The sequence below is a fragment of the Dama dama genome, chromosome 21 (genome assembly GCF_033118175.1).
Source record: "Dama dama isolate Ldn47 chromosome 21, ASM3311817v1, whole genome shotgun sequence".
Taxonomy (NCBI): domain Eukaryota; kingdom Metazoa; phylum Chordata; class Mammalia; order Artiodactyla; family Cervidae; genus Dama; species Dama dama.
In genome coordinates this window covers 9628211-9640988 of record NC_083701.1, presented here as the reverse complement: position 1 = coordinate 9640988, position 12778 = coordinate 9628211, and the positions used below count along the sequence as shown (strand labels likewise).

Genomic DNA, 12778 nt, shown 5'->3' with positions numbered 1-12778 from the left:
CATGTGGTCCCCTTGGGACAACAGGCAGCAAGTGTTCCAGAGTGAGGTGGAAGTTTTATGACCTTTTGTGACCCAACCTCAGGGTCACACAGCGTCACAGCAAACTCCATTGGCTGGAGGAGTTAAAAGCCCCTCAGATTTGGACACTGACCCAATGGAAAGAGTGTCATAGAATTTATGACTGTTTTTCAAATCAACTCACTCTGATGGGGCCCATACTATAATTCATGGTGCAGGACTTCAGACTTAGGGCTGATCAGAGCAGGATCTGAACTTGGGGTCAGGAATGTATGCATTCATTTAGCACGTGTTATTGGATTCTGAGGGGTGTGAGCTGCCATGCCAGGTGCTTCCAGCTCTGGGCTAAGTGGGAAAGATTCAGCTTTCCCCTCTGAGGGCTCACAGCCTTGCAGGAAAGTCAGGGGACTGAACGAGCCATCGTTAAGACCATTTGACCAAGTTCCGTGATGAGAGCTACAGAGTGCTAGGGAGATATACAGAAGGAAAGACTAGCTGGGTCAGTGTGGTCATGTTATTTAAAGTCTTTCTGCTCTTAGTTTCTTCCTTTGTACAGTGAGGCTACCAGGACCTAACTCATCAGGGTGATAGAAGCATTAGATGCAGTAAGTAGCCCAAAGTAGTCTTCAGACATCTTTCCATATGATCCTATTTTAGTCTATAAAAACCATAGCTCATTCTCTGAACTTTCCCCAGTTTTCTTGTGTGTTTTCTTGCTTAATGTCTGAACTTCAGAAACTGGAATGTAAGATGCAATTTTTTATTATAGCTACTGTATAGGAAATGGATACTCTCTGCTTAAAAAGTTCTCCCCCTCCTATCTAGGTGGCTAACTCCACCTATTAGAAGAGCTGCTGAAATGTTGTTTCCAACTTGAACTTGTGTTCTATAATCTTCCTGAAACCCCTATATTTCCTTCTTATTCTGTTTTACCTTTCTTTTTCCCATTGCACTTACCACCTCTAACACTGTCTATAACATTTCCATGTGTTATGTTTTTTGCCTTTCTTGCAAGGATAACTTTCATGTAATGGAATAAATGGATGTTTTGGGAGAGGGCATAGAAGGAGATGGGATTAACAGTGTGGGCCGGGGGCTTTGTGAGCTGCAGTTAAGAGTTTGTATTTTTTTCCCTTAAATCTCTATGCTAAGCATTGTAGAATTTTGTGTGGATGTTATGACATGAACTGCTTTACATTTTTATATTGGTCTGGCTACCATATGGAAGATGGAATATAAGAAGTCTGGGTTAGATGGGAGGAGATGGGTTAGGAGCTATGTCAGATGTCGGGAGTGATGCTGGAGTCTTGGACCAAGGTGGTGACAGGGGGGATGATGTGAGATAGATTTAGGATATACATGGCAGGCAGAACTGACAGGATGTGGTGATGGGCTGAATAAGAGGCTAAATGGAGGAAAGATACTGAAGATAACTAGTTGGTTTTTGGTTTAAGTAATTGAGTACAATGTGGTGTCATTTACTGATGAGTAAGATTATGGAAGAAGCAGAAGGAGTGTGTGCGTGTGCGCACATGTGTGTGTGTATGTGGCATCAGAGCAAGGGAAGTAAGTCAAGATTACAGCTTGACCCTGTTAATTGTGAAACATATATCAGACATCCAGGTATAGAATTTCCATCTAGGATCTATTCTAAGGAAATGACCAGAGATGCCTACCTAGATTCAGTGAACTTTTTCACTGCATTATTTGTAAGTCAAAAACTGGAGAGCACCGTAGTGTCTAGTGTTATCCTTGAAAGTGCTCCTTGTGAAGATTATAATGAGACCAGAAAATTCTCATTAAATAAACACATGAATAACCAGGTGAGCATTTACTGCATGATGTGATAAGCACTAGTAGAAGAATATCCGCAAAATGCTCTTACGGTAAACTCCGTAAATCACAGAAATTTGGAAGGGGAAGAAACCTTGTCAGTGGCGGTGGCATCATTTCAGCTGGTGCCAGGGAGGTCCTTGTCTAGGCTGTGTATTTTGATCCTCACTCATGGGCAAAGACTTGAGAAGGACCCACATCCTGGCCCCTGGTTCTGTGGCTGCCAATTAGCTGGGTGACCTTGGACATATCACTGAACCTCCCTGAGCTTGGTTTCTTCACAGTTAAATGAGACGGTGGATGATCCCTTGGATCCCTTGCTTCTCAGGGCTTCCATGATTGGAATGCTACAGGCTCTTCCTAGAGCACAGAAGGAGCCTTGGGGTTCATCCCTTCCTTCCAGCCCACTCCTAGTTCAGCTAATGTGTGGAAGGCAGGAGACCTCCCCAAGGGTATATAGCTCCTCTCTAAATGTCTTCATTGTCTTTACAATCTTCAGCAAGGAGGTGCTGAAGACACAAACAAAGGAAGTGAAAATTTGAGCCCTGGAAATAAAACTGATGACAGGAAAAAATATATATATCAATTAGACTTGGTCTTAAAATAGTCAATTGCAACTTTAATTGATTTCAAATAAAATATTTATAGCTTTATTTATGAAGTATTATGAGGTATATTAGACTATTGAAAGTTGGATTTGCATGAAGCTTTAAGATTTACCAAGAAAAACAAAGCTTCTGCAATAATTTTCCTCCCTTCTGCCAGTCTTGTCCTCACTGCTTGTCCGTCCCCCACAAAGTGTATCCAAAGCAATTTTCCAAAAATGTAAATGTAATTGTGCACATGCACACACACACAAGCACACAACCCTGACACCTTAAACATCTGTGCCTAAAACTCTTCAATGGGCCACTTTTTCCCATGGAATAAAGACTAGGGTTCCTAGAGCTGGCCTCTCCCTGCCTCCTCTAGCCTCTTCTCTTGCCATTTCCCTCCCATCCTTCTTGCTCATCGCTGAACACACCAGGTTGTTTCTAAATCCTTTTGTCTTTGCTGAGGTTCTACTTTTGTGTCCTTGAACAGCTCTCCTCACCTGGTTCCCCAGACAAACATCGACTCATCTTTCCAGACTCAGCTGAGCATCACCTTCTCTGCGGAGTCTCTTCTGACCTCTCTTGTCCCAAATGAATGTGTCTTTCTACTTTGTGACTCTTTAAACCAGGCCCCAAGTAGGCGGCAATCCACCTCAATACAACAATTCAGTGTCTTTATTTCTTTATTTGTCTGGCCCCCTCTATAGACCAACAGCACCTTCAAAACAGAAAGTATATTATTTCATCTTGATATTCCCAGAATCTATCATGACCTTTTCATTAACTTACAATACCAGTGGTTAAGCCCTTCTAAGTTCCCTGCGTTTAGAATGTAGGAGAGTAGCAGAGACTGTATCTGTTTGCCAGCTTCCCCTTCTTCCATGCTGGTAGGTTTTGTATCTCTGTACACGGACACCCAACTCAAGAGCACGTTTGTCGGCCTCCCTTCGAGTTATGTGGTGATGGGAACAAGTTCCAGCTATGGGGTGTGAATGTAAGCGACGTGTTCACCCTCTGACTCATGATCTTTAAGGGAAAAGGAGGCCTCCCTTTTTCTGAACGACTGAACAGAAAATCTCATTCATGAGGGCTCCACCCTCATGACCTAAATCACGTCATGGCCCACCCCTAATACCATCCCACTGGGGGAAGAGACTTCAACATATGACTTTGGGGGGGACATCAATGTCCGGTTTCCAACAGGACTTTTTTGTTACAGGAGCCTACCCTGCACCTTGCTCATAGAAATGGTTGTCCAAAGCACATTTGATCTCTTTACTGATTGGACTTGCTTAACAGAAACCCTGAGCACATGACTTAACCAACGAACAAGTGAACAAGTTGAATGAATAGTTTCAGGTCTAACCGGAAGCAGCTAGAAAAAAATAAAAAGAAGTAATTTTATCTTTTGTCACAGTAGGCAGATCACATCATATGCTATGAGGCTTAAGTTATTTGGACCCTGTGCTTCAGATAGTGGGCTTAGGTGTTCCAGCTTCACTGCTCTGCCAGCCTCACCGTCTACACGCAAAGCCACTGTGATCCTTTAACTCCCCCTCCACGCACTGTCCTCATTTGGTTCCCTCCTAGTCTTTCCCAAAGCCGTAGATCTAACTCAGATCCTCATTACCTCTTACCTAAACCATGGCGCTGGTTACTGAGCTGGCCTCTCCACCCGCTCGTCTTCCCCCAGAGCTGTTGCCATGACAATCTTCCTCTGGCCTGGAGCTGATCAAAACCCTCTGGGGCTCCCCATTGCCTTCAGGTAAAAGGCCAACCTCCTTAAATTAGCTCCGTGATTCCCCAGCACCACTCCCCATCCTGCCTTGTCTCCCACCCGTCTGTCTCACCTATCCCGCTTCACTGTCCCGGGACATCCTCACCAATGCCTTTCTAAATGCCTTTCCCCAAGCTCACCTCCTTCTCTGGAATGCCTTCTTCATCTCTGCTTGTTAAAATCCTACCCTTCTTTCAAAGTCCCGCAAATTCTTTTTCCTTTATAAATCTTTTTCATGTTTTAGAGTCAAAAGAATTCTACCATCATCGTGGATATACTCAGCCTAGTATCGCATTTATCATACTTGGATTAGGACTGGATGCAGGCCGGGCAGAATGGAAAGTTAATGCTAGTACTAATATTAACAATGGGCTTCCCAGGTGGCGCTAGTGGTAAAGAGCCTGCCTGCCAATGCAGGAGACGAAAGAAACATGGGTTTGATCCCTGGGTCAGGAAGATCCCCCTGGAAGAGGACATGGCAACCCACTTCAGATTCTTGCCTGGAGAATCCCATGGACAGAGGAGCCTGGCAGGCTACTGTCCATATGGTCACAAAGGGTCAAACAGGACTGAAGCGACTCAGCAGGCACAATATTAACCATAATGTTAATAACAACAACAGTATCATCAAACTGTTTGCCTACAGTTTGCAACCAGCCATACCTCCCACCCAGCATCTGAAGTACACTAGAGCATTCACCACCTGTAGCAATCCTGTGGGTGGGTACCATTTTTTCCACTTTTTAGAGATGAGGAAGTCATAAGCACAGAGAAGTTAAGTAACCTGCCCAGGGTAACAGTGGAATTTTGAACCTTGACTGCTTGCTAGACGCATGAACTTCAGCAAGTCATTTTCTCTCTTTGAGCCTCAATACCCTCACTTGACAACTGCTGCGTTGAGACAATTGTAGGACATGACATCCTGGACCAGACTGGTTCCAGGTACTCAGAAGGTACTCGATGAACACTGTCCTCTTGTCTGCAGGGTTACAGCTGTTAAGTCTTGTATTCAGGGCTTGACATATGTTTTCTTGTACATGGTTGCTGCTGCTGCCGCTAAGTCACTTCAGTCGTGTCCGACTCTGTGCGACCCCATAGACGGCAGCCCACCAGGCTTCCCTATCCCTGGGATTCTCCAGGCAAGAATGCTGGATTGGGTTGCCATTTCCTTCTCCAATGCATGAAAGTGAAAAGTGAAAGTGAAGTCACTCAGTCGTGTCCGACTCTTTGCAACCCCATGGACTGCAGCCTACCAGGCTCCTCCGTCCATGGGATTCTCTAGTGTGCCTGCAAAATGTTTATGCTGCAGCTTATGTTTTGTCCCAGATGTGAAAGTCCTGGTCGTATTCTGCCCAGTACCTCTGAATATGAGAGGAGCAGAGTGGCCATGGGTTAATGCATTCTGCTTTACTGGTAGATGAATAATAGCAACAGTCAATTTCAACTTAAGACAGACATTCACACGCCCCTCTTGGTGCTCAATCAGACCTCTTGGGCTGGTACAGGCCAGTGATGTGAGGGCAGAGGAGATGGAGGCAAAGTGCCTCTCCCATTGCTCCTTTCCTGTTACCTGGGAGGAAGAGTGATGGTGAGTTTTCAGGGACCACACACATGGGGCCACACCCCTAGAGAGGGCTGTGAAAAATTCCCTTCTGACTGGTTTAGGCCACTGCCTGTGAACCTCTGTGACATCCAAGCCTACACCCTAGCTGGTATTGCCGTGTGAAGCCAGGTGTGTACGACCACGTTGTTTGGTAACTGAGTAACCTTGGAGAAGGTCCATAAGCCCCAGGTGCCTCAATTCCCTCATCTGGAAGATAACCAGGGCACACACCTACACCGTAGGGCTGTCATGGGGATAAATGAGACCGTGTGTGTATGCTGCTTATCCCAGTGCTTGGCTCACACTCACTAAGAGATCAGTGCATTTGAGTGATCATCCTTGTGACAAGTCGGCTGAAACTGCAGCCTTCCACGTACCTGCCCTGTGTCTGGCTGGAGTGCCGCTTCTGCTCCTGAAATAGAAGCTACGATGATCTCATCCTCCCGTGTTTATAGAATTTGCTGCACGCACTCATGTGTTTCTCTCCAGGCCCTCCTACTGATGTCATCCTGCCCCCCTCCCTCCCTCTGCCCGTGCAGAGCCTGGGATGGCGCATCGCGCTCCCGGCGGGAGAGCAGGGAGGAAGGTCACACCACTGTCACCAGAACAGCTTTGAGAGGGCTGGTGGGTCTGCAGGGCGTTCACCTGACCCAGCGGGTGGTGGGGGGTCCCGGGGAGGAGACGTTTTGGACTGGGCATCCCCCATGGTCAAGAATACTCACGGGTGCCGTGCACCACCCCTGATCCTCGTTCTTCCAGCTGGGATCGGCGCTCTTGATTCAGTGGCACAGATGTTAAAACCAAGGGTGAGAGAGATGACGTGATGGGCCTAAGCTCTCATGGCTGGACAGTGAAAGGCCATGAGCCTGGTGAAGGATGCTAAAAGTGTTCTCTGACTTGACTCAGCTTGTCATCTGAGGAAGACAACACCAGCATGCAAAATCGGTTTATTTGGGCTTTGGAGGTAACACCCTGCTGGGTACTTTTGCACTTTGCCAGCTGCTTTTTCTGCCCTCGGTTCACTATCACTGTGACTCCCAGTTCCTACCTCCTGGGTCATCTACTTGCCCTCCCTCACCCCACCCCCAAGTTACATTTTACTCTCAGGTTATATTTACATTTAAGGAAAAGCGAATCCAGATTTCAGGGGTGGATATTTTCTTAAACAAATAAAAATGGAATCTTGTATAAATGACATGTCTGTGCTCAGGGCCTCTTTGGGACAGTGCTGGGGGCCTGTGGTTCACAAGCCCTTCTCCTGGGACCCAGGGGAGGTTGAAGACCAACAGCAGGTAGAAATAAGAAACCAGGGCTCAGAGAGGTCACACACAGGCAGAGCGCTGAGCTCCTAGCCCTTGCTTCTACTCTTGGAGCTGAACTATGATCTGTTTCAAACATTGGGATTTTGCTTCAGACATTTTCTTGACTCATACTGTATCACTTATATGTGGAATATAGAAAAATGATATGAATGAACCTGTTTGCAAAATAGAAATAGACTCACAGGCATAGAAAACAATCTTAAGGCTATCAAAGGGGAAAGAGTGGAGAGGGAGGGATAAGTTAGGAATTTGAGATTAACAGATATACACTACTACATGTAAGATAGATAAACAACAAGGACCTACTGTGTAACACAGGGACCTATGTTCAACATCTTATAATAGCTTATAATGGAAAAGACTCTGAAAAAGAATACGTGTATGTGTATTCTTACTAACTAAAGCACTAACTAAATTCTAACTAAACTAAAGCACTTTTCTATACACCTGAAACACTATGCTATAATCAACTACAATTTTTGAATGCAATAGGTATATAAATAAAAATTTTAAATAAATTTTTAAAAATTTAAAAAGAGACTTTATCTTGTAGAAAAAGATCCTCTGCTAGCAAAAATAAACAAAAAGGTGCCAAAATCATTAGAATTAGAAAATTTACTGATAAGGGATAGGGCAATCCTTGAATCTAATCCTTGATTCTCTATGTTGAATTCTTAGGCAAATTTCCTTACCTCTCTTTCCTTAGTCATCCTCGAACGTCAGTGTTGCCATTTCCAAGACGGAAAAACTGAGCTTCATTTTGGAAGATTGTTTTGAAAAGTGAGATAAATGGTAGTGGCTATCGTTATTTCACGTTCAAAACTCCGTGAGCTAACCTGTGTTCTCAGCCCCTCTCCCAGCAGGATGAACTCTGAAAGATGCTAAACAATAACAGAAGCTCATAAATTAAACAGGAACGCGTCACTACAGTCAGTATTTCTCATAATATATCCTTGGTAATAAAGTACTTGTTAATAATGCACATTTCTGAGCTCTACCCAGAACTACTAGATCGAAACTTGTGGACAGGGGCTGGGACCTCTGCATCTACATTTTAAATGAACAGCCCAGGTAACTTTTTTTTTAAAAAAACCTTGTACTTTGTATTGGAGTATAGCCATTTAACAATGATGTGATAGTTTCAGGTGAGCAGGGAAGGGATTTAGCCGCGCATATACATGGATCCATTCTCCCCTCAACCATGTGATTCTCATACACATGGAAGTAGAAAAACTCCTGACTTAAGTGGTAAAAACTGATGGTGTCTGTACAACCCGTGAATGGCTCAAATGAAAAATACTGACACCACCAAAGGCTGTCAAGGAAGCAGAGCAACAGGAATTATCAGACACATCTGGGAGGCAGGCGAGAGTTTAAAACAGTACAATGAGTTTGGAAAACTGAGAGTATCTGGAAAAGATAAATGTGCAATTTTTCTATGAACCAGCAATTCCTCCCCTAGGTGTACTCAAGAGAAGTGATGCATATGGCCACAAAAAAAAGCACATTCAAAAAGTGCTTATGGTGGCTTTATTCATAACAATGCCAAACTGCAAATAACTCAAAATGCTCATCAAAGAGCAAATGGATAAATATACTAAAGTCTGTTCACACTGTCAGGAAATATTTTCTTAGACGTGGAAAAGAGCCAAAGAGAGCCCTGGGTAACCTTCTGGCTCAGTGCTGCGTGTGGTCCAGAGGCTTTCTGAGTGTATAGGGAATATATTAGTAACTTTTTTCTATTAACTCTGTGACTTTACAACTCTGAAAGGGTAGTGATTATGGAAAACAGATGACAATACAAATGCTTCCTGTTGATAGAAATTAAGATGATTCCTGTTCACAGCAATACCAACAAATTCTATGTGGTATTGAATATAAGTGTCGGCAAATCAAATCCTCGTTGGAACATGTTTTTAATGTTGTACTGATTTGCTCATTAATTCATGAGTTGAATGAATAAATAGCAAATTTACGTTTGTGTAAGAGTTAAGATTTTAATCTTGGAAAATGATCATCCAGATGTAGAGTTGGCTATTACACAGTGATGTAAAAGAACAAACAACAGATATACATTAAACACAGGGGAATCCCATTTGTTTAGGTGCATTAGAAGAATCAAATGCAAAAGACCACACACGGTACAAATCCACTGATACAGGGAACACCGATGGGTAAAATTAATGGATGGTTTCAGAGGTCAGAATAGTGTTTACCTCTGGAGGGTGGGCTTCCCCGGGCAAAGAATCCACCTGCCAATACAGGAGATGTGGGCTTGATCCCTGGGTTGGGAATATCCCCTGGAGAAGCAAACGGAAACTGACTCCACTATTCTTGCCTGGGAAATCCCATGGACAGGGGAGCCTAGCAGGCTACAGTCCTTGGGGTCACAAAGAGTCGAATACAACTTAGCAACTAAATAACAACTGCTGGGTGGATGTCAGGACTGGGGAAGAGGATGAGGGGATCTCCGAGGTGATGGAAATGTCTACATCTTGATCTTAGCAGTGGTTACACAGGGGCATCCATCTATAAAAATCAAGATGGACATTAATGGTGTGCTCACATTTCTGTATGAAATTGACACCTAATTTTTTAAAACACCAAACTTTGAGAAGAAACAAATGGATGGTTCTTTATCTTCTCAGCCATGGTGTTGGCCTGAAACACTATGATAACTGAACTGCCTCCAACCCCCACCCAGGAGCTGCTTCCCGTGGGAGGTGAGGGAGCTGGATGCCCCCATTGCCTGCTGAGGAGTGGCTCCCCGACCCAAGCCTCCCCCTCCAAAGCCACGGCCAGTAAGTGACACACTTTGTCCCTCCAACAGTCATTTCATAAAAGAGACTGAGGCAGAAACAACCCCAGGTCCAGACAGCTGGGAGCAGATAGATGCTACTCATTTTCAATCTCAGCAAAATGTATTTTAAGGAAGCCCTCAAGAGCCTTACAAGGAAAGTCTGTCAAAAATTATCACAAGCATCCATCTCTGAAGTGGCCGTATCAGCAACATCTTTTACATGAAATCAAATCAAAACAAAATTTCTGCCTAGAAAGAAAATTTCAAGGAAGTACTAAAAGACCCTCTCATTTGCAGGCATCTGTTGTCCTTGACTGGCCCTGGGTCACCCCACTGAGGGGTGGTCCAGACTTTGTTAATGGTAAGAGTCCTCCTAACCTCAGTATTTAAAACTAGAACTTGCTGGGACTCATTTGGCTTCAATCCACTGACTCCTTGCAACAGCCCAGTGAAGCAGACACTATTAGAATCAGCCGTGCTCCGTGGTGTCTGACTCTTTGCCACCCCGTGGACTGCAGCCCACTGGGCTCCTCTGTCCATGGAATTTTCCAGGCAAGAATACTGGAACAGGTTGCCATTTCCTCCTCCAGGGGATCTGCCTGACCCAGGGATTGAACCCTAGTCTCTTGAGTCTCCTGCATTGGCGGGCAGATTCTTTGTCACTGCCCCACCAGGGGAATCACCTGGAAAGATACTATGGTTACCACCAATTTACAGAAGCAGATTTAGAGATTAACCAACTTGCCCCAAACCACACAGTGGTTGAGGGTCAGAGCGAAGGTTCACACCCAGCTTGACCTGTGAAGGGCCAGACCTCATGACTGCTCCGCTGGATTCCCCTTCCAAGGCAAGCTCATTCCACCCTAGGACCATTTGGATATTTAGAAAAAGTGGTCTTTATAATGGGCTTCCCTGGTGGCTCAGATGGTAAAGAATCTGCAATCTGCCTTTTACTGTTCTCGCCTCTACCAAGTCATTCTGTCTCCACTCTTTGGAGCCACACAGAACCATTTATTCTTCTCTCCCATGTGAGAATCCTTCAGATATTTGGAAATAGGTCCCTTTTCCACAGTGAACATGGATAGCTTACCACCTCATGGAAACTAACCACCTGGATTTGCCAGGGACAGAGGGGCTCCTGGGAGGCAGGACTCTTGAAGCTAAGACAGAGGCAAAGCAGGTGCACTGGTGTGAACACCGTACTTCCCAGCGCTTGCTAAAAGTGCTCTTTCTCTCTTTTTTAAAAAATTTCTTTCTTTATTTGACTGCGTCGTGTCTTAGTGGCGGCATGCAGGGTCTTCACTGCATCACATAGAGAATCTTTCCTTGCAGCGTGCAGGCTCTCTAGATGTACTGTGCATGATCCAAAGTGCATGAGCTCAGTAGTTGTAGAATCTTAGTTCCCCAACCAGGGATTGAACCTGCATCCCCTGCATTGCAGGGTGGGTTCTCAACCACTGGACCACCAGGGAAGTCCCTAATACTGCTGTCTGATGCATAGATTGCTTTTGTTCATTTTTTTCCTCTACAAGGCTTGTTCTACACAACAACCATATCAATCAAAAGTCTTGTGACAAGTACAGAAACTGCACCTCAACTGTCTTAAGCAGAGAATGCTTTATGGGTTCATAAGGCTGCCAAGTTCAGGAGTCCTGGGTTCATAAGGCTGTCAAGTTCAGGGGTGCCAGTCCAGCGGCGCCCAGGGCTCACAAGGAGTTAACAAGCACTGGCTCCTCCTTCCTCTCGCCTCAGCTTTTTTCAAGATGACTTTCACTTGAGCTTGGCCAGGCTTCCATTCCCCCCAGCCTGGCGACCCCTGCAGAGGTCATCCCCCCACCCCCTCGACACTGAGTCCCAATAAAGCTGGAAGAATGAATCCTGTTGGGCTGACTTAGCTCACATCCCTGTGACCAGGGGAAAGACGGCTATATTGGCCGAACGGGCCTGAACCTTGTGACTGCCGGCGAGCCACAGGATATGACATGGCTCCTAACCCACTTAAACAGAACAAAAGGTGTTTCCTAAAAGGGAATCCTGGTGCTATTTCTAGAGAGAAGGAGGGTGCCTGCTGGTCGGGAGCTAACAGTGGCTGACCACAGTGCCTCAGCTCCTCTGGCCCCTTCCATCTATTAGAGACTTTAACGAAAGTGCAGCCTGCAAGCCCTTCATGGGCATCTCAGGCCCACCTCTGCTATCCCATCTCCCCTCCTCTATTCCTGCCAAACTCCAGACCTGCCACCGCTCAGACATGGCACACCATCTCTCCCCTTCTTGATTATTCCCTCTACCACCCCAGGCTTCCTGGAGAAAATCTCCGTGTTTACAAGGCCACTCCCCTCAACACATGTGTGTCCACCAACCCCAGGCTCAGCAGACAATGGCCCTCTTTGTCAAGCCCTGTCTTCTTAGACATGCTTTTTTAAAAAATCTTAAATCAGTTTGGGTTTAATAGGATGTACTTGTATGCGATTGACTCAGTTCAGTTCAGTTGCTCAGCTGTGTCCATCTTTTTGCGACCCCATGGACTGCTGCATGCCAGGCTTCCTTGTCCATCACCAATTCTTGGAACTTGCTCAAACTCATGTCCATCAAGTCGGTGGTGCCATCCAACCATCTCATCCTCTGTCGTCCCCTTCTCCTCCTGCCTTCAATCTTTCCCAGCATCAGGGTCTTTTCAGATGAGTCAGTTCTTCACATCCAGTGACCAAAGTATTAGCGTTTCAGCATCAGTCCTTTCAGTGAATATTCAGGACTGATTTCCTTTAGGATTGACTGGTTTGATCTTGCAGTCCAAGGGACTCTCAAGAGTCTTCTCCAACACCACCGTTCAAA

General features: G+C 45.3%; 1 long non-coding RNA gene across 1 annotated transcript in view; it reads left to right on the top strand.

Moving 5' to 3' along the window:
- LOC133042522 (uncharacterized) overlaps positions 1-12778 on the top strand; it is a 54599-nt gene that overhangs the window by 771 nt on the left and 41050 nt on the right. The gene's annotated exons all lie outside the window — the stretch shown is intronic.